The sequence below is a fragment of the Parus major genome, chromosome 12 (genome assembly GCF_001522545.3).
Source record: "Parus major isolate Abel chromosome 12, Parus_major1.1, whole genome shotgun sequence".
NCBI lineage: Eukaryota > Metazoa > Chordata > Aves > Passeriformes > Paridae > Parus > Parus major.
The window spans coordinates 6894445-6921702 of NC_031781.1; the positions used below are offsets into that span (position 1 = coordinate 6894445).

The 27258-nt window shown below is 36.7% G+C and overlaps 1 long non-coding RNA gene across 1 annotated transcript; it reads left to right on the forward strand.

Annotated features, from left to right (window-relative positions):
• The first annotated feature begins 209 nt into the window (after positions 1-209).
• Positions 210-14677, forward strand: LOC117245077. The gene is made up of 4 exons (XR_004499272.1): positions 210-835; positions 12171-12275; positions 13533-13702; positions 13870-14677. It is a non-coding gene; the product is annotated as an uncharacterized LOC117245077 (long non-coding RNA).
• The last annotated feature ends 12581 nt before the right edge of the window (positions 14678-27258 follow it).

A 27258-nucleotide genomic window follows, 5' to 3' on the forward strand; every position in this document is an offset into this window, starting at 1 on the left:
TTCCCTTAATCCTCTGTACATTAGTTACAGAATTTCGGTCCGGACCCATCTTTTGAATTTGCTTGTGCTTTCTGAACTTGTTTCACCTTTGGCTACAGAGTCGTTCCCGCTTCACAGTCCAGTGACAATGACCGATTGCTTTGAAATGATGCAAACACCTGCACCCCGTTTCTCCCAGGTACAGGTGCTGACCACATTTAACCGCAGTCCTCATGCCTACACCAGAACTGCTCTTTAATGTTCTCTAGAGATCCATGGAAAAGAGACTGCTGATTTTTTTTTCTCTTGGCATCAACACCATCAAGACACACAGCATCCTTATGCTGGCTGCAGGGAGGTGCAAAACCACCTACCACGTTATTCATCCACTTCAGCTTTTAGCTTGGGATCACAAAAAGTTGGCGTTGCCTCTTCAGGATGTGGTGAAACCAAAGTGCATCGGTGTGGCAAACAGGATGCTGTTGTAATCCAGTTTCTCTTTGTGGTAATCAATAATTCTGGTCATTAGAAAAGGTATAATTTCATTATAGTTGCCAAACACAGTGGAATTCTTAGAGACTTTCCTGATGGGTTTGACCCTGGCATCAGCTGGGTTACTGTTGATATAATGAATTTCACAGTCAGTGAAACACTTTGCACCTGGGAATCCCTCCAGCCCTGTGATGAAAGGGGGCAGCTGTGTCCTGGAAGGCCTCTTAAAGCAGCATTAATCCCCACTGCACGTTGAGGACATTTTTGGGCAAAAGAGCCCACTCAAAACACCTATGTGGATAAGAAGCTTATGCCAAACACCTCTGAGGAGAGTAAATCTTTCCATGTCTTGATGTATTCATATGTGAGTACTGGATACTTTTAAAAAAATGTGTGGTTTTTTTTTTTTTTTTTTTTTTCCTTTTTCTTTTTTCTCTTTTTTTTGCCTCTTTTTTTTTTTTTCCAGGAGAAAAATTGTGTGTTTTTTTTTTTTTTTTTTTTTAGCTATAATTAGAGCTCATTAAAGAGCTAAGTGGATCAAAACCTATGGGCTATGATACACTTACAGACCATGTGTGTGGTAGTCTAAGAATCTATATTCAGTTCTTGACAACACAGACTCGACAGTTTCTGTGCTTTCACTCCCACTTGCTATAAATACACAATGGAAAAATCTAAGTGTTAGATTTCCCAGGCTGTTCCTGCCATGACATGAATGTGCCAAAGTGGGTCACAGGTGAGAGTGGAGAATGGGCTCTGCTGTTCCATGATCTTACTGACTTGTAGTAATGTTAAAGGTCAGTGTTGTAACAGTGATACTGCACATCCTGACAGGCCAAACAAGTGAGAGCAGTGCAAAGAAAACCACAACTCATTTCATTATCGAGATTTAAAAAGTATTAAAAGTAGGGTTTTGTTTTTTAAGTTGAAAGGTTTTTGAACTGCCTTTGTAGTTATTTCAATTTTGTTTTATACATTTACCTACCTGCCAAGCAGCTCACAGATGTAGGAGCACAGCTGGGCAGCACTTTTGGTTTTGCTTCTGAGGAAAGTCTGTCTTAGAGCTGGCAAAGCAGTAAACCCTTGAGTAGCTATTGAACATTTGAACTTTTAATACTGAGCAAAGGAATCCTTCAGTTCTGCAGGACTTTGTCCATAGTTTCTGCATGGAATTTCATGTTTTAAAAAAATCTACTGGAAGAAGAAAGCTATCTCTACATGACTCCCCATAAGAAGAACAAATGATTTCTGATGTAGGTATTTTCCTCATCCCTTGTTGACCAGTTTTCATCAGCCTTTTTTGTAATAGAAAGACAATCTGCTGTGTATTAACTTCCCTTTGGGGTCTGCCATCTTTCCCCCTCCCTAATGCCAGGTACAAATTTAATATGTAGAGGTGCTCCTGCAGTCCAATGGAAGTTGCAACAGAGTTGGTGTTAAGAAATGTCCAATCCTCTCTCTTACAAGTATACATTGTGTTTTTCATTATCTATTTTTGCAAGGATGGTAAAATACAGTTTAAAAATTACTTGCTCAGCACAAAATCACTTCCCTATTGATTTGGTTACCTTGTAGCTGCTATTGCCATGCAGGCCAGCAAGCAGTTTTGTTTCCTTTCATGAACTTAATCAATGAGGAGAGAGAACATGGAAGAAAATATACTTGTTCATATCAAAAAACTTCCCATGAGTTTCAGCAATGTTCATACAAAAACAATTACTCTTCTTTTTCATGAATATTCCTGTAAGAAAAAAGCAGTCTTCATCTAAACGTGATTATTGATCTTCCTCATGAAAGTTTGGAGTACATTTATCAGGAATATTCAGATATGCAACTGGTAGTAGTGTTGTGAACCATTGGGAAGCCCTTAATGATTGGTTCCTGAGAGATCTCTGTGCTGTGAATTGGTGTGGCTGAGAATAATTATTGGTTTAAGTGCAATGTGTACCAGTGCCCTTTTGAGCAGAGGGTTCAGGCTGCAGTGTGTAATTGCTGGATAGATGGATTTGTAGTGAGTTGTGGTCTACAGGGCACAAGTCTTACTGGGCACACCACCCCTGCTTCTGTACAGCTCTGCAGCTGCATGCTCCCAGCTTTATTTTTACAGAAGTTGGGTGCTGCCATTCTCTGAATGAATCAAAAAGGAAAAAAAAATCTTGCCATTAGTCCCACTATTAGTTTCTGACTCTCTTATTTGATACACTGGAATTATTTTAAGCTTTTTTTTTTTTTTTTCCCTAGATACCTTTTTGCCCATATTCAGTTCAGAGTCCCACAAGACACCTTAAATGCAAAAACTTATATGTACTTCAGAGTGTCAATAAGGCTTTGTTTATTACTGTATCACTTTGTTATCTCACCAAGAACGTGTTATGATATTTTACATGCCTAGTATTTTCTAAAAATATAGAAATACATCTGAAGAATAATTTTTTTGATTCCCCTTTCTCAGATAGGAAAACTGAAGCATAAAACCAGAAAGATTCACTCAGGATCCACAAAAAGGCTGCTGTTAAGATAGAAATAACCTGAAGTCTGGGCTCTTAGAATCCTATTTTATTATTCATTACTGATCCATATCATGGCCTATTTGAAATATATCGGAATCAGGACTTCATTTTCTGTTACTTTAAACAGAAAATATTTCTCCTAATAGAGGACCCTGTGCTAAATACAAATGATTGTAAGTTACTGAATCCACAGCAACTGAGTTCTTTCCTTGTTTGGTTTGGAATGATTTTTTTTTTTTTGTTCCATGAAATTACAAATGATTTGATATGTACATGTTCATAAAAAAGCATTCTTCCTTAAATAGTTCTTGTTTGCATTTCACTGTTAATTAATGTGAAATGCTTATGTTAAACATTTAACAGCTTAACTTTAAACAGCTGTTTCCTCAAGTCTTTTTTGCATACCTCCACTTTTTTATGATGTGCTTATAAAGTGTTTGAGGTTACAGGTAATTGTCATGTTAGATCTTGAATCTTCAGTTTCTGACAGCACTGTGCAGTCAGCTGCCAGCTTTTATTAATTATTTCAATTTATTCTTTCCTTAATATTTCAGCTTTCTCAGCTTACAGCTCAAACTTCTGAGAAAGTTTGGTTTGCAACTCCAGCAAGTTCTTCAAAAGCTGCTGCTGGTTAGTCAGCATTTTATAGGTGATTGTCATTGTATAGTACAACAATAAAAATGCTGTACTGAATAATGCCATATATTTATTAAACTTAAAATTTTTGCAAGCAACATAAACCTTAAAATTACTCCTAAAAGAGGGATCTTTCTTAATATCTTTTCATCTGTAATACCTAGAAAATATAGTGCATGGTATTTTCTGAGGCTTCTTTTAGAAATTTCCGTGGTCAACAACCATAACGGTGTTTTGAAGTTCTGCTTTGCTGGGTATGAAGCTGCTCTGTGTTGAGGTGAGAATGCTTTCATTTCCAGCTTTTATCATGGGGCAGGGTTTTATTTCACAAGAAGGTTATTTGTGTGGTGCTTCCGCAATGAGCTGTGAAAGTAACTCTGAAATTTCTCTTTGAGAGCTTTCTTTTCCCAACCTTAGGATCTGATCTGACAACGCCTTGGCCCTAGTCCTGACTGCACTGCAGGCTCTTTGCACCATCCAGAGCACAAGGTGACTCTGGAGCCGGTTTAATTGGCCATGGAGGGATGTGCACAACAGAAGGAGCCTCCCTGGAGGCTCCGCTCTGCGTGGCTGGGCCACGCTCAGGGAGCTGCCAAGCTGATGGTGCAGAAGCCTTTGGGAATGTTGGCAGCCAGAGAAAATCCGATTAGACTTTGGACAGCTATGATTTATGTGAAAAGGCTACACCAATAAATGTGCAGCCAGTCCACTTGCCAGCCAGGGTGTGGGGAGAAGTGTTTACAGTGAACTCGTGTTCACAGACTGGTTTGCAGTTTTAATGTATCTCACTTAAAGACATGATAGTTTCAGTTAAAAGTCTAAGACAAATAATTTAATCAATGTACTCATGGGGGTTTTTTTGCTGCATAATTATCATTGTGACAGAAATGTCACAATCCCAGGCTGTGGATTTAACTTTATGCCTAGGCTCATGTATGACCCAGTGTAAAGAGCTCCTCATGGCACTGGAAAGGGTTAACAGGAGATGAAGAATAAGGGATGTGCAGTTAAGGTATTTGCATGAAATTGTTAGGGGAGTTGTGGGAAGCATTTTAATCTTCTAATTTTTCACCAATTATTCCTTTTTAAAAATAACATCACAAATTTGAACACAGCTAAAAGCCCCCAGGCTTTACCACACATCCCAACTTTTGCAATCACAGGAGAAAATGTACCCTTTCAGATTTTTATGTTTTCTACAGCCATCTCTTCACTTAAAAAGTAAAGGGAAATAATATATAAGCTTTTCTCTTTTCTTTCTCATTGTCCTACCCTAGAAAATGATGGCACTGAGTCAGGTGGGTAATTCAGAATAAAAGGAGTAGCTCTTGTTTACATTCTTGCATCTAGTTTTCAGAGCTCTTTTTATATTTCACAATTATTTTCTCTGATAGTTCTGGGTGTAAATTTGGCAGACTATTCACACTGCATTTACTGATGATTCAATACTAATTGTCCTCTCAGAAGGTAGTAATGATTTTTCATGCTTTTTCTTCTTTCTTTTGCCCTTTTTTTTTTTTTTAATATTCAAATCCTGGCAACAATTGCATCATTTCTCCACTAAATTTTGAAAAATATTCATTACCATAAGGGAACTATAGTTAAGGATCCCTTTGTGACTTTTTATAATAGAAATGCACAAAAATAATAGGGCTATTACATGTGTAAAAGGCTATGTTCATCCTGTATGTGTCTTAGAATTTGAATAGATGAAGTATCTATGATGACTCAATGAGTTGTCATCTTCCCCACTACTGAGTCAAAATAGCAACAATGGAATTTTTGGGATGGCCATAGGATACCCAGGATGCCACTGTTTGAACTGCTTTTACTTTGGCTTGAGTTGGGCACTGGCTCACTGGAGTGTCAAGTAATAACCAAATCGGTGGTTTGCACCACACTGTGGCAAAAAGAGAAAATCCCTTGGATTACCAAGTCCTTTTTGCATTAGGCAAATTATGTTTATTTTAGCAGAAAGAGCAAGTAATTAAATAGGCTCAGAGACACAGTTACCCTGGGTAACTTGCTACTCAAAGTACCTCTAGTAGCACTTATGTTTGTATTTTTTAAAAGCTTATTTATTACTGAGAAAAAGAAAATTGTTAGATATTGTATATTTAGGAAAAATAAGGGCTTAACCACATTGGAATATTTGCTAATCATCAAATGGTCAGTATTTTACATCCCTGCTTGAGTAAAGATGTGAAATATGCTTTCTGCAAGAGGTACAAAGGCAGACATGAGGTGGAGAGCAGGTGATGTTTAGAGAAACAAATTCATAAAGAGGCGGTTGAGAATAGCCTGTGTTAGTTACATATCATTATTTTATGTAACATTTCAAAGCCAAGTGATATAGATATTTTTTTGTCTTTTTAAGAAGTGTCCTGTCAAAAACTTTGTCTCACAACTTTGTGTTTCAACTATATGTTTGTGACTGTAGTTGGAAATTTTTAAATTTGAGTGTCCTAACATGAAAGATTATTTCTGTGATTGCAGTGATGGCACTGTACCCCTTTGGTATTTCTGCTATTGGTTTCTTAAGCAGTCTTGTTCTGTGTATTTTGTCATTTCCGTAGGAAAACCTAACACATTTCTGGAAGTTTTGATAATATGTTAAGATATATATATATATATATATATGTATGTATGTATGTGTGTTTGTGTGTTAAAACATATATTTTATTGATTTCTGTATAAAGGACATATAGTACCTTTTGCCATTGTGTTCTGGTTTTGACTTCTGCCAGAAAAAAATTTTGTCGAGGTTTCTCTCATGTGTTTACCATGTGTCTTATTTGTTAGTTCAATACAGAAAATTAATTTATCTGCTGGACATAAAATAAATGATGGTAGCAATCGTGCTTAGCATTATGAGATTAAAAACAGCCTCCAATGAAAGTGTCCCATTCAAACAGCTCGGCTAACATTTCTTCTCTCATCCCAAATGCTAATTGGACTTAAATCTGGAGCAAATAGTCCAGCAAAACAATGTAACATCACATGAAAAATATGCCCCTGCAACATTTCACAGTGGGGGACGCAGCCATGCTTGGCATGTGAAATTAAAGGTATGTCACATCCTGGCACATCAGCCGTGTCACTTCACCCACGCCGTAGCAGTGCAGACTCGAGGTGACACGCCACAGCTGAAAAGCCAGCGTATGACAAGCTCTTCACTTAAACGGGGTGCCAGATGCCAGGAAATTCTGCAGTCTCCACTGATGTTCTGTATAATCAGTCTTCAAGCCGCTGTGCTCTCTCCAGTGTGGTATTTTGAAGCAGCACTTAGGCAGAACAATGATTATCTACACTTTAGGTGTGCATCTGGAATAAAATAATGGCAATAACCCTCTCCCCACTCTCCTGCCCCTACGTCTGTAAATCATTTAAATATAGCCCTTTATTTCAGAACTCCACATTTGCCAAGGAATATCAGAAATCCACATAAAGTCCCAAGTGCCAGATTTTGTGTCTGGATCTCTGATTTAGATGAATAATGTGTAAAAGTTCATGAGGTGTGAAACTGCATATAGATAGCTCCTACTGCTTTATGCACATGAGGACATTAAGGTTTCTTCCAAGGTCAGTTTAATTTATGCTCACCAAATCCTATCAGAAATGTCACCTGCCTTCAGACAAAGCACATGACTAAGAATTTTGTTAATATTAGCTTACTGTCCCACCATACTCTTGAAACCCTCATATTGAAAGGGGGATGATGTGAAGACCATACCTTCTTAAAGATCTCATAATATATTGTAATTGTAATTAAAAAGTAAGGACTGCTACTTCATCTTCCGTATGCTTAAGAGCTATGAGCTAGGTTTAATATTAAATTTGGTTCTAAAACTTGTAGTTTAAAAAATAACCACAATGGCTGCAGTCATACTTATGTATTTTTTTTACAAGTTTCAAATATTCTCACCTATTATTTATTTGGACTCATCCATTCCATTATTGGAAATCATGTTTACAACAAAATGTTTTTTTCCCCTTTCAGAACAATTAGTTGATATTATAAATTGGGCAGTGAAATTTTTTACTAAAAGTTATATTGCAATTAATAGAACTGTCAGTCCTTGTAACTGTGAATTGTTGATAACTGCAGGCTATTGTTAATGCCACAACAAAGAGTTGTTTTTAAAGCATGCAGCTACATACTGGGTTCGATTAAACTGTTTTGGATAAAGAGTAGGCTTACACAAAATGGAAACTGACCAAAAGGTGTGATCACTGAAAAACATGAGATAAATAAAACTACCTGTTAGAGTGGTCCAAGGTGAAGAATTCATACCGTTATTTAATGTTTATTTATTATTTATTATATTTCATTTATAGCTCATTTGTTCAAATATATTCCAGAAACAGAAAGTTATTTACATTTGAAAATGTCGAGCTATACAGTGCAAAGTGATGCCTCTGTTCATGTGCTTTGTGTCATAATAACTTCCACATTTAAGTTTTAGATCCCTTGCTGGTAGCTCATCAAAAAGTGTAAGGATTAGCATGAGTAATACAGATTTATGTCTACCGTGATCCAGGAATGTTCTTTTGTGGAAGAGGATAAGACATGTCATGTCTTACTTTCCATCAAAGCTTTTCTTTGTACCCGATCAGGTCTGGGTGTTACTGAACCTGAATACTACCAGAATTCTAAAATGATACTCTTAATCCTTAGTCACTCATTCCTCTTTGTGACTGCTAATAACTTGCAAAATTAACTGTTAGTCTTTGCTACGTTAGGATTAAATCAGTAGCTAACACAACATATAACAAATGACCAAATAAGGCATTATTTATATCTTGTGTTGACATAAAGATAAGCTGCTACCTGCTGTATTATTTCTGCACTGGAATTTCTACAGCACTTTCAAACCCACACTAAAGTGAGGAGCCATAGATATGGAAACTTTAAAGTCCAACACAATCCATGACTTGATAATAAGTACCCTTGAAGTGCTTCAACTTTAGGGTAAGACAAAAAATCGTAATCATGGTGGTTAGACAAATTCATTTCACTTTTAGTGCTATTTGGATAGTCAGGGAGCTGTAAGCTGCATAACTTCCTAGAAGCCATAAGGCAACAGTGGATTGAGAGAACTTTCCTGTGGATTTCACATTTTAGAGTTCCAGTTATTGCTGTGGCCCATCCCTTATGTGCAGTAGTTATGAGTAAGGTCCACCAGGCACACTTAAAGACAGGAAGTTTTCCATGTACCTGTGATCCCAATTTTTCAGATTTATCTATGGATTCTTTCTGGGCTTTTCTTCCCCTCCCTGAAAGTGTGTTTGTATTTCTAAAGCACAAATATACTATATTTCTAGTCAGGAGATTAAAAATGTAAATGTGTTGTTCCTTAAGATGTTCCTATCATTTTGTAGGTTTACTGGTGGTAGAGAAAAGCTGGCTAGAGTTTTAAGAAATATTTACATATGTGAGTTGAAATGTTGCTAACTACATGAAGAGACTCTCTGCTTTCAGCTTACAAGAGGCATTTTAAAAGCCAACTTTAATTACATTTTGCAAATGCTATATTACTAAGGAACACAAGGTTCTGATAAGAGGGAAATTTTTTTAAGGCTGGAATTATTCTTTAAAGTCTTCAACATTTGAATAATTAGTAAAACATATATTGTTACAAAATAAGTATCAGTGCTGTCCCTTTGAAGATCACAAGAAATATCTTCAAATTCCTGCAGAAGTAAAGCATACTTCTTTTGATCAGAAAATATATATGCATAGACTTTGTTTAAGAAATAGTATCTGTGCTAACCACAGTGAATTTAGAGCTGTCAGAATTTCTGCAAAAAACCCCAACATTGGCTCTACTTGCTTGACCATTTGAATGAAATTTCAGATATGTATTTCCTGTTATAGCTGTATAGGATATAAACTTTTCCTGTTTTATCTTAAGTCAAATTTCACAAGAATGAGCTTTGCATGCCTAATGAAGAACAGCTCAGAAGATTAGGAACAAAGCATTTTTGTAGAACTAACACAAACTTCAGGTATGTGAGTGCAGAAACTGTTGCTTAGCCACAAATGGTTTCTGTCAGATTTAGCTTTTATCTTGGATATTCCTGAAGGAATCTGGATTAATATAGTGAAAATGTTCATGAACCATCTCGTCATAATTTTAGAAATTTCAGTGCTGAATAGTACACTAGGCTTCATTATAAAACTTTGTGACTGAGTCTTTTTATTTTATAAAATACATTTGCCCTGTATAGTTTCATTTACATTTATTTTTCTGTTTGTCAGCTATTTTTTTTTGTTGTCTAGAATTTAAAAAAAGGAGACAAAGTACCTGTAAAATTCTGATCACCAATGTTGATGATTATATCATCCAAAATGGCAAACAGGCAATACAGGTTCTCTGTCTTTCCAGTGCCCTTTGTACTGGACCTGTCTAAGGGAATGTTCATTACATATGTTGGGAGTTACAAGTATTTACAATTAATTCCAAGAATTAATGGAATTGAAAATATCCTTTATCAGGATTTTATGGTAGGATGAGAAGCTGTGCATCACTTTTAAATTTGGCAATCAAAAGAAACCAATCATAAAGGAGTAAGCAAATATAATATGCATTAGTCTTTGATGAAACTATCTGGAAGGAAGTGTTTTTAAAATATGAAATATTTGCAGTGATACAAAAAATCTGCTAAGATTTTTCATAGACAGGCTTTTTTCCTTTCCCACATCTAAAACACAGCAAATGTGATATAGTTGAAGAACTGATGATAAAGGGTTTTTTCTGTTTCATTCAAGTTATTGACAGCTTCTATTGCAGCTTTATATCTCTACATGAGTGTGCAGCATTTCTCTTTATTCTTGCTCTTCTTATAGCTTTTAAGCTATTTTCCTTCATGTAGGCTATGATTCCACTACTCTTCTATTAAAGGTGGAGACTGATCCTTCACAAGGGAAGCAGGGTTTTTTTTTTAGCACAATTTAAATGTTTCTGTTAGTAATATTAAAAATATTTTGTATAAAATAGTTTATTTTGTGAAAGAACTCTTTTGGAAATTCATCTGTCCTCCAGTTCAAATATGTCCTTACCTCCTTTTCTTATTTATAGAGGAATTGTAACTCACCTTTCTCTAGGCCCTTGTGGATAAAAGTAGCATTACTTGTTGCTGATTTTTTTGAATGATGTTGTAGATTAAAACAAAACAAACTCTCTCTGAAATATTTAAGAATTTACAGGGCATGGAGGGGTTTTAATTCTTACCTTGACTTGCGTATCTCAGCAGAAACAATGTATTTAATGAAGATGTCAACATGATTTGCACAGACAGCAGTGAAGAAGATTTTTCCCATTGTGAAAAATCCTGATGGCAAGTCCTTCCTCCTTGCTGTCCTCTGCAAATTACTTCCCCTTCCTAAACTCTTGATTCTTCTTCCTGTGAGAAATGTGTGACATTACTTACCTAATATTTAGTGACATGGGTAAAAGCACACATGGAATTTTGGAGGTGTAGGTGAGCTCTGTCACAGACACAGTGGGAAGAGTGGAGCCTCAGAAAGCAGAGTATGCTGTAACACAAGTCTATGAAATTATGTCCTCAGAGTATTAAAGGTCTATGGTGACTGAATTTTTGAATTTCTTTAGTAATTTTACTAGTTGGCAAGGATATTGAGGGGACTTCGGTGAATATTGAAGTAAATTTAAATTTGGAAGTCTGAAATCTGTTCCAAGTCCATAGATTGGTGCATAAATATAACTGGCCTGATTTTTAAGAGGATGAATATCAGGTCAGTCATACTAAAGCAATGGGAATTGTTCCCAAGGGATGGACACCAGAGACTGGTTTTAGATGTCAGTTTGGAAAACAGACTTTGGGCTTTAAATTCTGAAATGTATACAACAACTCTTTTTTGTCACATCTAAATTTTTCTATTGATCTTTGTTAAATGCTGTGAATGAGAAGCTGTTAATGAACTTTTTATGTACTTTTGAATTGTGTAACTGAAATTCCTGTTCTCAGATGACCAGGTGTTTAAATCCAGGTGCTCTGTAAGTGCCACTTTACTGAATATTTATGAATTTCTCAAGATGTAAACTGAGCTAAATGGAATAAATGCCAGTTTGGCTTAGCACACAAGTAAACCTGGACAGAAATTGTCTAATATATCCCATTTCTGTTGGAAAATGCTTAGTAATGAAATGATACACCATAATTTAGTGATTTAATATTATTATTACTGTGCAAAGACTTAAAATGTTAGTCACTGTTGTGGTTCCATATTTTACAAAATACAAATTACAAAACATGAAACATACAATGCTGCACCAGTTTCTATCCATCCATTTTCATCTAGAATTTTCTAGGTTTTTTCTTAGCAAGATTTTGGGAGCAAAGAAAAGATCATACATAGAAAATCCTTTCTGAATTTTTACTCAGTTTGATGGCTCTTGAAAGCAAGCTTTGAGAGGTTAATGAGGGTTCTGTGACTTTTCACAGAGTGATAGCCATTAAAAAGATGACAACTGATGTGTAATTATATCTTTTTATGGAAAATTCTCTCTGCTTATCTGATCATTACAGAATTCATAAGTTTCTGAACCTCAGATCAAGAAGGTTTTAGAAGCTGAGGACCCATGACTGAATGCCTTGTTCCTGTTGCATTGTCTCCAATGCGTGCATTTTTCAGTGAGTACCTGCACAGCAATGGAAAAGCATATTATTGTTTTATCCTTTAATAGTTGCTTCTCCAGAAATTTGTGTTAAGCTGGAAATACGCTAATTTGATGTATCTTTTGGGCATATGCAGGCAACTCTGTGGAAGTTTGGGAGGCTGTGGAAAACAGAAATTTGGAAAAAAAATAGATTTATAATGTAAGCACAACACATGGAGATTTCACCCAACCCCCAGCTTCCCCCCTGCCCCACAGAAGTTTTCCTGCACAAGTTTAAAAATACTTGAATGCAGATATTATTAACTTTCTATTCAGTATTTGGCTGAATTTTTCCCCTTGCAGTTTTAACAGTCACATGTAATGAAACCTTGCCAAACAGCACAGGGAGGTTGCTAGAAAATGGAGGTCTTTACATAAGTAACATATGTAGATGAATATGTAATTATTTAAGAGTGTATGGGAGGCTACATCCTCTGTAAATCTGCAATATATTATTCATTTTTCTTTGCCTTTTCATTAGTTAACCTATTACTGTAATTATCACTCATCTTTTGTGGCAAGCTTTTTATATTAGAGTTACTCTAAAAACAATGCAGTCGCCTAAAATATTCACATCATCTAAGAAGAATTCCTTTCGTGGTGCTGCAACCTGATACACCTTGGTGAAAATTTGTAGATGTGGCATTTTATATACGTTAGGGAAAAACAGGCTGACTGCATGAGAAAAGGAGTGGTGAGTCAGAGGAGGGAGATAGGAGTGACCTTTTCCTTTTTTGTTCTTTGTCTTCGTCTTGCACTTGTGGTAGGTAGTCATCATTTTCAGAGCAGAAAAAAATGCCAGGCTAATTAATTCAGTATAATGTATTAATGCTTTCTGAAGTTATTCAGCAATATTATGTCATTTAATAAAATAATTGGGATGCAAGATCTTTATCTGTATTCAGATTATCAACAAATAATATTCACAAGTCACATAAAAATTCCTCCTTAGGGTCAGTCAGTTATCCAACAGTTTTTGGCCAAGAAGTTGTCTGATGTTCTTTGACTTGAGTTTCTGTAGCATCCAAATGTACAAAAAAACCCCCTAAGTGATGCAAAATATGTCTGCATTTCCTTCTCAATTTCTCATGTAGTGGTGTAATGTTGTGCTCTCAAGAAGTCATTATGACATCTGAGACTGGATTTAGAGGTGTAAAAGCTCTAAATTAACATTACTTGTAAAAAGGGACTGAGGACTGTATGTAATTTTCTTCTGTGTTAATTCTTTTAGAAGGTAGGTGAGTGAATCAGCCCCAGTTGGAGAGGTCAGCCTTGCAATATTTCCACCATCACTTGCACTTGGAATACTTGTGAGAAGAGAAGGTTTACATGGAAAAATATTGGAAGGAAATTATTTTGGATCATACAGCATGATATCTTTGTGCATGATGGGTAATCCTGGTAAGTGGGCTGTCAGCCAGGAATTCTTTTCCACTGCTGAAGCTTCAGACTGTGGCAGGACTTGAATTAAGTGCAGTCTACAGAAATATGATTTAAGATTAGATTTTCAGCTGTTTGCCCTGTGGAAGAAAGATCTTTCACATTTACAACTCTCTCATACCCAACAGGTCACAGCTTCCCCAGGGAGAAAGAAACATGGCCAACCTCTTTTCTTTTATCAAAGGTGGCATCAACGAGCTAATTGTCTAATTTGATTAACACTTTTATTATGTCTGTTTGTGCCAGCTTTTATGTCCATGTGGGAAATAAGACACTTGTCCTTTTTCAAGTTGCTTTGAAAAGGTCAGCAGAAGACAAGTTCTAATTGGAGCTCCTGCTCATCTTATATCTAAGAGCAGAGCAGGACACTTCCTGTATATCCTTGTCACAGCACATCCCAGTCTGTTGGCCTGCACACACAAACACTCTATAGAAAAGTGTAGGTAATTAATGCAAGTAGTGAAAGTCGTTCTCTGATTTGCCTTTATATCAATCATTTGAAGTTCAGACATCTCAGTAAACATTGCAAAATGACAGATTTTTAAAAAGTCTTCTGTGTGATGACTAAAGTTGTAGAACAACTTTGAATTCCTGGTAGTTGTAGTAGTACTTGCCTTTCTAAATATTGCATATTCCACATTAGGAATAACTTAGAGAAGGTATTTAGTATGAGTAAGTCAATTTGTAGAAAAAGATGTAAGAGGTGAGGTATCAGGTTCAAGGTAAATTTATGAAGCCTTTACTTGCTCATGTTTCAGTAGGAATCCACAGGGGCAGATTTTTTGTAGCATGCATTAAATTAGTTTTTTGCCTTAGTGCAATGAAAGATTGTTCAAATCATTGTTAATAAACCATCTGTCCCTGTGTAACTTTAAATGTTTGGTCATGAAATCTTTTGCAAAATCATCTAGCTGCATCATTTGACGATTATGACAGAACTCTTTCACTGATGCCTCTGATTTCTGTGGCAGCAGTTTGTATCCAAATCCATCATCAAAATATCTGTCCTGTGTCTCTTACTGACCTAATCAATCTGACTAATTTTGACCATGTTATTTCTTCTTAATATCTGTGAATATTCTATTTTCTAGAAGAGAAAAGCAGCTGCTTGGTACTTGTTTTGCTCCAAATGGATGTTTGAGTAGTGTAGTTCAGGCATATTGGCCCTGGAGGTTTTAACTTATTTTGAAATCAGGCAGATTTCCAAAACTGAATTTCTTTTCATTTAGACACAACTTTCAGTATAAGAGATGAAATAACAAGGTGAGAAAGAATAAATGTTGATAGGTGAATTGATGTATTTTTCCCTTGCTTAGGGACAAAAGGGAAAAGTAAGGAAATAAAAGTTACCATTTTCCATGTCTCAGGAAAATGAAGCATTTCATGTTCACCTGTTCACAGACTCATCTACAATACCATTTTCAGTGTGTGAAAGGTGCTTGGAGGCCTTTTCCTATGAAATACACTTGCTTTTACTACTCCTAGTGAAGAGGTAGGTAATGAGGAGAAAGTTTGGAACAATTAAATGAACTGCAGCCCCTTGTTCCCTTATCCATTAAGGAAAGAGCATTACAGGAAGCAACTATGGTGAATAATAACTCTGGAAAACTAAGAAGAGAGCTGACATTAGTGATAATGCACTTTCTGCCTCTGGAAGGTAATATGTCTGCAAAGCAAACAATTTGAAATACACTCAAAAGCAAGGGAATACTGAGAGTGGAAATGCTGGATAGCAGATAGAAGTAAAACATGGGTTTGAAATGCAGTCATTGACAGTAGGAAAAGACATCAATTGGTATATAAGTGCTCCTGGGATTTTCATAGAACATGAAAAAGTTTGGGAAAAGCAAAAAAGCATAGCTCATATGTCAAAAACATTGGAAACAATTTACAGAAGAAAACAATGTAGCTATTGATTCCCCAAAATGCCGTGTAAAACTTTAGGGTACTGGGATTTGAATGGGAACATTCAGATGGTTCTGTGGGCTGGATTTTGTCCTGCATTCAGTTATTTGGGCTTTATGGTCACCTCTAAGTTTACAAACAGGTCAGGCTAAATCTTACTACACCTGCTTCTGTAGAACTGGAGTTGCAAGGGGGGAATGACAGAATGGCTGCATATGAATGACCAAAAAGACACACCTGAATGGTCTACTGGAGGAAAGCAGGCTCTGCTGAATACATTTATGTCCTGATCATGGAGATTAGATTATATTACCCGTAACAGTGGATTTTTGATTTTACAATTATTTAATATATCAGAAATAAATAGATGACTGGAATAAACCCTAAAACTTAGGTACTTCAGAAATATATTTTTGCTGGATAGTTGCATCCTCTAATTAACTGCAAATCTAATGTAACAGCAATTCACATCTGTGTTCTGTGTGTGTGTTTATCTATTTCTGTTTCTCAGTTACTCTGAATGCAGAAAGTGAATTACTATCACAATGTTGCCTCTATTCTGTAAGTTGTTTCCCAAGCTACCATAAGGCTATGTTTTTTTGATAACTCACATGGAACTCCACATTTCTGTGGATGCAGTTAATAGATGCAGGGTGTGCATGTGTTCATGTCCACCTCTGCACACAGCACACACTGAGACATCCAGGGAAGCATCTGAAATATGTGTGAATAACTCATTTGATCTTTCAAACAGTGTAGCTGCTGTATTCTGACTAGCTCAAATGTTTAATTTAGAAAGAACCTTAGCATATAAACCTCGCAGGGATTTCTTTAGTTTAGTGGGTTCACAAGAAAGATGCTTGTGGTCATCAGGGAAATCTCTCTGCCACCTGCTCATGCTCAGAGAGTTGAGAGTTTTCTCAGAGTACAAAGACTTCTTTATCCAAGCTGGTTCTTCTTACCAGTGTCATGTTTGCTAAGCAGCTGAAGGCACCTGTGCTAAATGCACCTCCTCAGCTCCTTCAAGGCCACCAAAGCAGTTTGATTTAGATCATTACTTCAGGGAAGACAATGCCCTATTACTTTGGCAATGTAATCCTGATTTCAACAGCACAGAGCATGAGTATTAAAACACACCAATGTCCATTTAAGTTTAGATATGTGTGAAAAAGAAGGGAAATTGTATGGGGGACAAAGACACATGGACCTCCTTATGAATCTGAAAGAGTTCCTTTTATTGTAGAAACCACCTCCCTTTAACCTCAACCAGACAAAACCAAAACTCAACAGAAGAAGGGCACTCACGAGCTGGCTCAGCTGCAGTGCTGCTCTCCACGAGTCACAATTGCTTCTCACCCCCAGCCCACTGCCAACCATCCAGCCTGCAGCTGTGCCCTCCCACAGGGCCTTCTGGTGAGCATGAACCTTAACAACTTCAACAATTATAGCCCATATCCCACAGAAAATGAGGATAAAATATACTTCTATATATTTAACAAACAGTGCCTGTTGATTTGTGTCACTCATCTGGAGCACCTTGGGCATATGTTCCAAGCCTAGAGTTTGTAGAAATCACAAAATAAAAGCTGAAATTACTTTTAAGATCTGATTGAATTAATTCCCATTTATGTTACCATTTATCCCTCAAGGAGTTAGATTTTGGACACAAATGGAAATGCCCTTGCTGCTATGCCTGACTAGGTGCAGAACGCAAACAAAAATTAAAACACATTAAAAGGAATGAAGGATTTCCAAAATCTTCTCCGACAAAGGATTTAATGGGCAAAAGGAGGAGAAATAATGTGGGAGATTTAATTCCTCAGTAACTTCTGTCTCTGCCTTCTCACCTATGACACAGGGTAGGTGTTGGCTTCTGACACTCCAGCCTGCAGTATCTCCTGAGGAACCAAAGGCTACACAGCCTTGTGTAAGAAACTGAGAGTGGACTAGTGTAGCATGTGCACCCCTTTCATCTGGCTCAGGTCAATCCCTCACCCATCCCTTTGGTCAAACATTTTTTCAGTGTTTACATCAAAGTACCTGAATATCGTATTTTAACAAATATTTTCCAAGGATGGGTTAAAATTATGGCCACTGATATTATAGGTCTCTCGTGTTTCATGAAGTGCATGAGACTAACTGTGATTTAATCAGATCTTTCTTTCCTAATGCATCGGTTTGCACAGAGATAGTTCCCATCTGTGCATCTTTTATTTTTGCCTTAGGGAATTTAGCAGGAAACCTAGTACACAGTCAAACAGTGCAGCATAGTTTAGTGATTTGTATTCTGGTCACTTCATAAATAATCCTTCCAATGCTTGTTCCAATATGTAGTAAACACATTTGGGAAAAAATACACACAACTGCGTTGAGTGGAGTTGATTTGGAATCACTAAAGTGGTATTAGACCAGCATGTTGGTAGTTCCTTCTTGAAATTTTAACCGTGTGGGAGAGATTTCTGAAACTATCTGACAGATAATAGTGAACACTAATATTTCTTTTCCTTGAATATACAATCCTTTTTTGGATATCGTAAATTAATTTTATTTCTTATCTTTGTGCCTTACAAGCAGACAAAGAAGCCATAAACTGAAACAGCAAAGCAGAATCAAGTGCTTGAACACATTCTGAAAAGGCAAATACATTGTTCATAACAACAGCCAGAGCTCATCAGTAAAAGTCTCAGTACTTTTTGAAAAGCAAGGCTGTTAACAAAGAATTTAAAATTTGTTTTTAGTAGCTTTAATTACAGGTAGGTTTTTTAATGTCAAACCCATTAGCTGATCAAAGAGTAAAGTAAGTCAGAAGGAGTTAAATGAAGATTCCTTGTGCTGTCATGGGCCCAGCCAGCTAAACAACTTAAATGTTTGTACCTGACTATCTTGAGAGAAACATGAAAGCCACTGTAACCTCAAATTCCTTCCTTTCACATCCTGCTCCAGATAGAAGACTCAATCCTGTTTCCAATGCCATGTACTTGTTGCCAGTACAATGTGGTTTCCTATCTACTCATGAGCACTGTTTCACACTTGTTCCTCTGAATATCTTGATTCTCCAGGAATTTGCAAGGGTATAAAATCCCTGAAATGCCAAAGTTGTTTTTTAGTTGCTGAGGGCTGATTAGGTTCTTAGAAATCAACTTCTTACTTTAAAAAAAAGTGGAAAAATGTCTGCTACCTCCAAGATATGTTGCAATTATGTGTGCCATACATGGTGATTATTTTAATGCTTAATAAAAAATAGAGATATAAATTAATATATGAAGAAGACTAGGCAGCATGGGGCAGAGAGCAAGGCAGCTGCAAGACCAAGTAGTCTTCAAATCAAGGCTGGATTGCACCTCTGTATTTTATGGACAAAAATATAGTTTTTTGAGCCAGAACCTTACAAAAACATCTCGTTTATAGATCTATTCAATAGGTGAACAGTATTTTTGCACAGTCATTTTTAATACCTACACTCCTTTGGATGTCCTTCTGTGCAGGACAGGTCTCTTCTAAAATCCATGACAACATTTTGAAAAAAAAACAACCAAATTATCTTTACAGCAAATATCTTTTGTTCTAAAACCAGACATGAAAGGAGAACAAAGAAGAAGAAGAAGCAAAGAGGCGCAGGCTTGAATAACTCTAAATGCCTCTTGGCAGCTGAAATATTCAAGTGTTTAACAGAATCATAGAATAGTTTATATTGGAATGGACCCTTAAAGATCATCCAGTCCAAAGCCCCTGCCATGGGCTGGAGCATCTTTCAGTAGAGTAGGTTGATAGATGTAAATACTTTGTGATGTTTAAGGTCTTGCTTTAATGGTTCTGGCAGTTGTATTTGGAAGACTGAGCCTTATTAAGGGTCAGAGCAGTGGCTTTGGGCAGGTGCTTCTTCTCTGACCTTTTCCTCACAGACATGCATCTCTCTGGATCTAAATAAACTAGTTAACTCCTGCATTTCCTTTACAATAAGCCTCAGAAAGAAATGAAACATTTATTCTGTAAGGTGACCAGCATTTGCTAAAACAATAAGCTTGTTTTAATGCAATAGTACTTAGGAGAGAATTGTGCAAGATTTAGGGTAGGACAAGCATGTAAACTTGTGCTTAAGCAACTTGTAATGTTGCTTAACATGCACATGTTGCACAGAAAGGCTTCTTATTCAAGCCAGGAGACCTGAACACTGCTGAAATATTGGGACATGCATGTTGTGTGTTTAGACATGGGGTTCTGTGCTGACATACAGCAATAATGGCTTCAGATATTTTAATTAGAACACCCACAGCTGAAAAGTATTTACAACTTACTCAGTTTATTTGGACCCAATCTGTATCTGTTATGCATTTTTAGCACTTCCTATTATCACATGGTGTTGTGTTGGGATAATCCACATTCTCAAGCTCAGATTACTTATGTCCATGACAATAGTGCCTAGGGAACAACACAATTCAGGGGTAATGGTAGAGATAATGTATTTTGATATTTTATCACACATAACAGTTGTCTGTCTATGCCCCCAAAGCACCTCATATGTCTCTTCTGTGAGACATAAGTTTTTTTTTAGTAAAGAAATAGGAAAGACCTAGTTTTGCAGGACAGTCCAATTACACTTCTCTGGAGTCATAAAAGGAAGGACTATTACAAACAAAATCATCACCTAAAGAAAAAATAACAATAAAAATGTTTTTTTTTTTTAAAAAAATAACAATTCTTTATTGTTGTAAATCATGGATGCAGTAATTCCTGAAGGTTAATGAGTAATTTCTTGAGCACTCACAGTAACATATTCATTTATGTATTGGTTTTGTACCTCCTGGTTTTTGGTAGCAGGGGGCCACAGCAGTGGCTCCTGTGAGGAGCTGCTGAAAGCTTCCACCATGTCCAGCAGAGCCAAGCCCTGATGGCTCTGAAGTTGGACATGCTGCTGGCCAAGGTGGGGCCAATGAGAGAGGCTGGTGATGCCTCTGTGGTGACTTGTTTAAGAAGAAAATCAAAACTAAGTCTCAGTTTTTCTTCTAGTCAAGAGGAGAGGAGGAGGTGAGAACGTGTGAGGGAAACAACATGGAGACACCAAGGTCTGTGGAGAAGGAGGGGCAGGAGGTGTTCCAGGTGCCAGAGCTGAGGATCCTCTGCAGGTGAGGACCTTGGTAAAGCAGCTGTGCCCTGCAGCAGGGATGCAGAGATCCACCCACAGCCCATGGGGGAGGTGCCTATCTGAAAATGACTGATTTAAATAATAATGCACCTGTGTGAACTTCCTCTGTAACTTCTTCATAACCCCTTGTATGCTGCTTGGCTTCAATCAGAATCCCTGAGGGGATCTTGTCCTTCTGCCTGTAACATTCCTGCTGAATCATGTAAGTGCTTATTTTCTGACTTAGCAGTCAATGCCCTTCTGGGTCTCCAAATTCAGTTCTGAGACCTTTTTGTTCCTCCTTTAAAAAGCTTTTGTATGGCAGGTTTGTTCTAAAGGTCTGAGGCCCATCCAGATGGTTATGTGGTTACTCCCTTGGAGTTCCAATATGAAAAACTTGCAATTAGTGGGAATGACTTGCACAGTGGCATGTTGTTGGAATACATCACTCAAGATTTAAGAACTGAAGTCAAGCCTTGGTTGCTTATAGCAATCTCTCGTGTCACTATGCATATGAGTGTTTTTCACTCCTTTTTGTGATGTTTAGTAAGTCTGCAGTCGGACATGGACACACCTGAATTCCAAGTGTTTGAAAATTTCCGTGGTATAACAACTTCAAGTTCATCACAAGCCATCCAATGTAGCTGGGGCAGAAGCTGTTTTCTCCCCTCATCCCCATGCTAATTATGTCTCCTCCTAGAAAGATCTATTCCATTTTGGGTCCTACTGATGTGGCAATTCAGCCTGGATTGCTGCGTTATTGTTATGTTCAGTTATTATCCTCTGACTCTGTACTGCTGAATCACCCTATCTCACCTCAGAGTGTCTTTGCTTGTGATCAGGTGGTTTAGTGACCTTGGTACCTACAAGAGTTTGCTTTGGGTTGCTGTAAGAGATATGAAGTTAAATAGATGTTAAAGGTTCTTCAGAACAAAACTGTAAAGCTGTGACTCACTGAGCAATACAGACTGGACAAAGAATAGGATTTGAAAACAAGGTTTAATAATACCTTGTTTATGCCTGGCATTTCACTCCAGCCCTTAGATAAATATGACTTATCTTTGGCATCCCTTGCCCAGTTCTCTTGGGGCCCAAATTACAATCTGCTTGCTGCAGCCTCTGCCTCTGTGAGATTGCTGCAGCTGACAGCTGCAGAACTCAGCACTGGCCAGCGAGCCAACAGCAGTGAGTTTGCAGACGTGCTTGTGCTCTGCCTCTTGCAAACTTAAAATAAAATTCTGTGGGCAGATGATACTGATGGTGACTGAGGTTATGCATATCTGCTTTTAGTATGTCAGATAAATGCATCTATGTACAGATTTAATAACCTGTTAAAAGAAAAGTGATGTTTTCCTTTGCCCTTTTATTGTTGTCTCTTTTCTGTAATATGAAAGAATGGCTTGGGGGGACCATGGGGGGAGACAAACAAGAAAAGTATGATTTTTTTAAAGTTATGGCAGTAACTTTAGGAGTGCATGCTAACATATTTTGCTGTCTTAACTCCATCTCCTCTCTATTGACCCTCAACTGCTCAGAAATCAACGGTGACATTGCACATGTCTAAAATTTTAGATAAAAGCCCACCTGGAGCACAACCAGCAATTGCAAGAACTAGATTTAATAATATGCTTCAAACCTATGGATTTTCTTTGCTGACTGTATTGGAGTATTTATCAAGTCCTGTTTTTGTAAGGTTGATCTTCAGCTCTTGTGCCTCTGGAAATGTGTAAACCACAGGCGTTACTGACTTTTCAATTACAAAGTAGTAAAATACTTTTGTTCTACTTCAGGGCTTGAATAGTTGTGTGTGTGCTGAAAGTATGGTGAGCAGCTTTGTTGAAGAAACCTTTGGCTTGCTTGAAAAGAAAACAAGACATATTAATAAATTCAATGAAACTTTGCACACTAAACCTTTATATTGTTTAGCCATGTAGTGGTGGAGCCATTAGCTGGCCTTTTCACAGGAACCATCACATTTTGTAGAGCAAGATAATACTTTTCCAGGTGCAAAAATGACTAGCTAGTTTTATTCCATTGCTTCCAATTTTTTGCTACCCAGAAAATACTCTTCAATTTTTATTTTTTTTTAATAAGTGGTAGTCTGTGGACCAACATTAACCAGAGCTGAAAAAGTGATATTTTTTTTTTTTAAAGTAAAAGAGGGAAAATTATAGGCTGTAATTTTCTTTGAAAAGCAAGTAGGTTAAAAAAGTTACAATATGCTCTTTTATTGTCACTCATAAAAGCTAAACTGTTACTGGGAGTTATGTGAAAAAACATGTTTTAGTTTGGCAAACAGTATTATCAGTTTGTTGAGGTTTTGCAAAAATTTTTCGGGGTCATAATTAACCAGATTAATTAATATTAATCTTGGCAACCTTGCACATATATAGATTCATTTTTATTTTTGTGTATATTTTTAAAGTAAATGTGTCATCTGCAATGCTGGTAGCCTGCTTTTCTTTAATCTAGACCTGGGACACAGGATGCACAGACGTGACACACTTTGGTGGTGGGTAAATATTTTTGCTCTACAGTACTCATCAGAAATTTCTACTTGTTAGAATTTTGTGAATAAAAATTGGGGTGTACTTCCTTAACAAGGAATTATAAAAAGAGAATGAAAACAAAGAAGACTGGGAAAAGGAATTAGGGGATATCTTCAAATGTCTTTGGGGATTTCTCAAGACTAATATGTAAAGACCCCACATAATAAACAGTGCCTTTTGTAAAGCTCTTGAACCTGCAAGTGTCAGCATAGGTGTGTTTCCCACTCAGTTAAATAATGTATTCCTGAAATTGCTCTTTATGCAGAGAAGAGAGCAATGGCCAATAACTGTAATTATTATAATTAACATTATTTCAAAGCCCCCATGGCTGCTGTTACTGATATAAATTTACGAATTCTCTTATATGTACAGCATTATCCTATTAGCACCACCTGCTCGATATTCCTATTTATAGTCTGCATACTGTATGGTGTGATAGGTGATAACAGGGCTGTGTCCCTTCACAGAAAGAACCTGTGAGATGGTTTTGTTTGGGGAGTTCCACATAATTTAAGTAATTGATTAATACGTGGAAACTACAGTCTTATACCAAGAACTGTGTTGAATCATGCAAGACCCTTGGTCATTAATAAAGATAGTTAGAGCTAAACTATTAATGGCCAGTATAAAACAAACAAAAAAAACCCAACAAACCAAGAAATATAGTAGTATTTTATGCTAACTCCTTGGAATTAATGATTGAAAACAGAGTTTGCAGATGGCACTGAAACAGAAAGAAATATTGAGCAATGCAACTAGACATGAGAAGGTTTTTGTTCATAACCACCATGTGTGGACTGTTCATTTGATACAAATGCAACAACAGATGCTGAAAATGTCTCTCTATTATGGGATTATCACAATGAAACAATATTTTTAGTCTTGGTGTGTGCAAATGACTTGCATATTAATAATTATAATTTGTATCATGGTGAGTTATTACAATACACAATCCTCACGTTCCTTCAGTACCCACAAATTTTTAGTTCCATTGATATCAATGTATTAATAGTGCTTGAAATTTTACAGCAGCTCAAAAAACCCCTTGTCATTCTGAAAGATGACTCTAATTTGCATGAATTCTGTTCTTTGGTTCAGTGTGTTACTTGGAGAAGTTTATATTTTGAGATTTTATTTCTTAAATCCACAAAATAAAAGAAATCAAGGACTCTTAGCTAATCATAATTATTTTTTAATATTTATATTTTGTTTTGAGTGCAATTAAACAGTACAATTTGTGTTTGAGAGCCTAAGGATAAAAAAAGTCCTTGCTCCACATTAAGTATTTTCACTTGTTATAACCCAGTGACATTGTGCAGATCTTCTGCTGGGTGGCTTTTTTGTTTAACTGCTTGATATAAGATACCCATTTAAATATCAACTGCTTCTGGAGCTACCCCTTGCTCATGTCTGACTACTTGAAGCTTGCCTGTTTTCAAATTCTTGTATTGCTGTAACTCACAGAAATAACAACAGAACTAATGTTGTCTATTAATTTTCTGTTTTGCATCTATTATTATATTTAATATAAAAATGCTATATATGAGCTGTGTTGCTTACAGAATACTTGTTCTATAAATAACCATTTGTTCTTTGACTGGAATAGATGCTGTTCCAGACTTTGCCAGTTCATTTGAGGTCTAGAGTAAAGTTTTAAGGGAAGCTGAATGACATCCTGAAATCCATCACTGATTTCTCTGTTAAATGTGCAAGGCAATATTAAAACAAGAGCTGGCACCTTCTGACCTCCCTTATGCAGCTGCATTAACAGTTTAAATTAAAAAGATTTACCATTAGTGTCAGTCTTTGGGCTGGAGGCAATGGGTCACAACACTCTGTATCTGCCTTGCAGAAAGAGACAGAAAAGACATTGATATTGAAAAACTGCTTTTAAATTCCTGCATCTGGATAGTGACAATAAATAAAAACTAAACTGAAACACAGTGTAAGAGCTGTGGGCCAAGGTTACCAAAGTGACATGTTTTGTCCATTTCCTACACAGAAAATGAAGCCAAGAGAATTGGTCACTTACCTTGTTTTTCTTCCAGCTGCAGTTTTGAGTTTCTCCTATCCCTGCCTTTGTTTTGTACTCTGTAGAGATTCTTCCCAGATGAAATGGTTCTGATTTTTCAATAGGGCTTACTTTTGCTTCTGAGATTACTGCTGTTCAAAAATGAATGCACCTGGTAATTTTTATCACTGTTGTCTTTAATTTGAACTCAAAGTTAACTGCTCTTAAATTAGTAATTCCACTGCAAACTTGAAGAGTCTTTTTGAAGCTGTGAATAAGTGAAAATGGCAGGAAATGAAGTGTGGGCTTGTGTTTGGAGATAACAGCACTGTTTTTCTTGCAAGCCCAGGTTTTGGGTCCTTGCTCCTGAATTCTATTTCCCATTTTGCACAAATTGTAGACCTCAGTTCTGAAGTCTTTAAGTTGGTGATAAAAAATTCTGCCTAAATAAAATATCTCTGATATTTTTCTCCCTCTGAGCATTATGGGAATGTAATAAGGGCTATTAAAATAAATTAGATTGTATTTTCGATTAAAGTTTCTGTTTTGAATATTCAATAGTCACAATGTCCTTTTGAAGGATCACGGAAGCTGCTTGTTTGATGTCTCCTCAGAGGTATAATCTCAGCCACCACCTCTTGCCCAAGAAAGGGACACTAAGCCACCATTTGATGGAGAAATGAAGGATTTTGCGTTATGCAGTTGTTGTGTGACAAGAGCATGTCCTGTTCCAGATACCAGTGAGGTGTGATGTGACTTTGTGCTGCCTGTTTTTGCCTTTCCCTGCTCCCTTTTAAAATTTTGCCCTTGTCCAGTGTCCAGTGACCTCTAGTAGTAGTTTCTATTTTGAAACCTTGAAAAAGGTTTCAAAATACGGTGTGGCTACAAATGGAAAGTACTGATTTTTGTTTATATTTCTTAATGCTCTTTGTGACAAAGGTTCTGAAATATGTTTAAAAAACTCCAGTGACGAGCACATGTTAACAATACAGTGAATCACTAAGCGTTTTCTAATGGTACAGATTGTCAGTGATTACTGAATTTTCTGGCTCCTGCTGCTTTGGACGATTCCTGCTTTGTGTTATCAAGGGCCAGGAGAAAATGGTGGTGTTTCTTTTGTGCTGCTGAACAAAGTGCCATGTTTCTTGACTTCTGAAATTAAATCATTTTAAATTGTCTTTTTTTTTTCCCCTTCATCTCTTCTTATTCACCTTCTTTTGCACAGTAGTTCAAATTCCCACTAGAGAAAAGAACGTTACTAACAGGCTTTCAGCTTCCCAGCACTTGCAAGGCAATCATTAATGGAGGTATTTTGATATACTTCTTGCCATGACAGCCTTAAGCTACAGCCACAAATAGCTTTTCAGACTTATTTGAACTCTTGTCTTTAGTTTTCATGTTTTTGATGAATGGATGCTGCCTTTAAAGTTTCTAAATGTATGTTGGACATATGAAAACATATTCAAGGTCTCTTAAGTGAAAAGAAAGAGTAAAGCCCATAAATAAACCATCAGAGCATTGCTTTCGGAGACATGTCACACCTGTTGTAGAATTAACATTCTGAATCTTCAGAATGTCAGACTGTTTTTGGAAATATTCTTCCTAATGAAGAGAAAAAAAAATAAAAGAAAAATAAGGAAGAAAAAAATATGACTTCAAAGAGCTACTTGCCTGATTGAGTTGGGGTGAAAAAATGACTTGATGGCTTTGATCCTTCCATCAAATGAAACAACATGAGGGAGGAGGGGGGAGGGAAATGTGTGGCTTTGCAGAGTAATGTCATGCTATCAGCAAGGACCACTAAATATATTGATTGGCTTCAGCAGTCTGTATCATTTTCAGTCAGAAAAAGAATTTTCAGTCACTGTAGGGCTACCAATTTCCTCTGCATAAAAATTTGGTGGCAGGTTGTTAATAAATCAACAGTGGT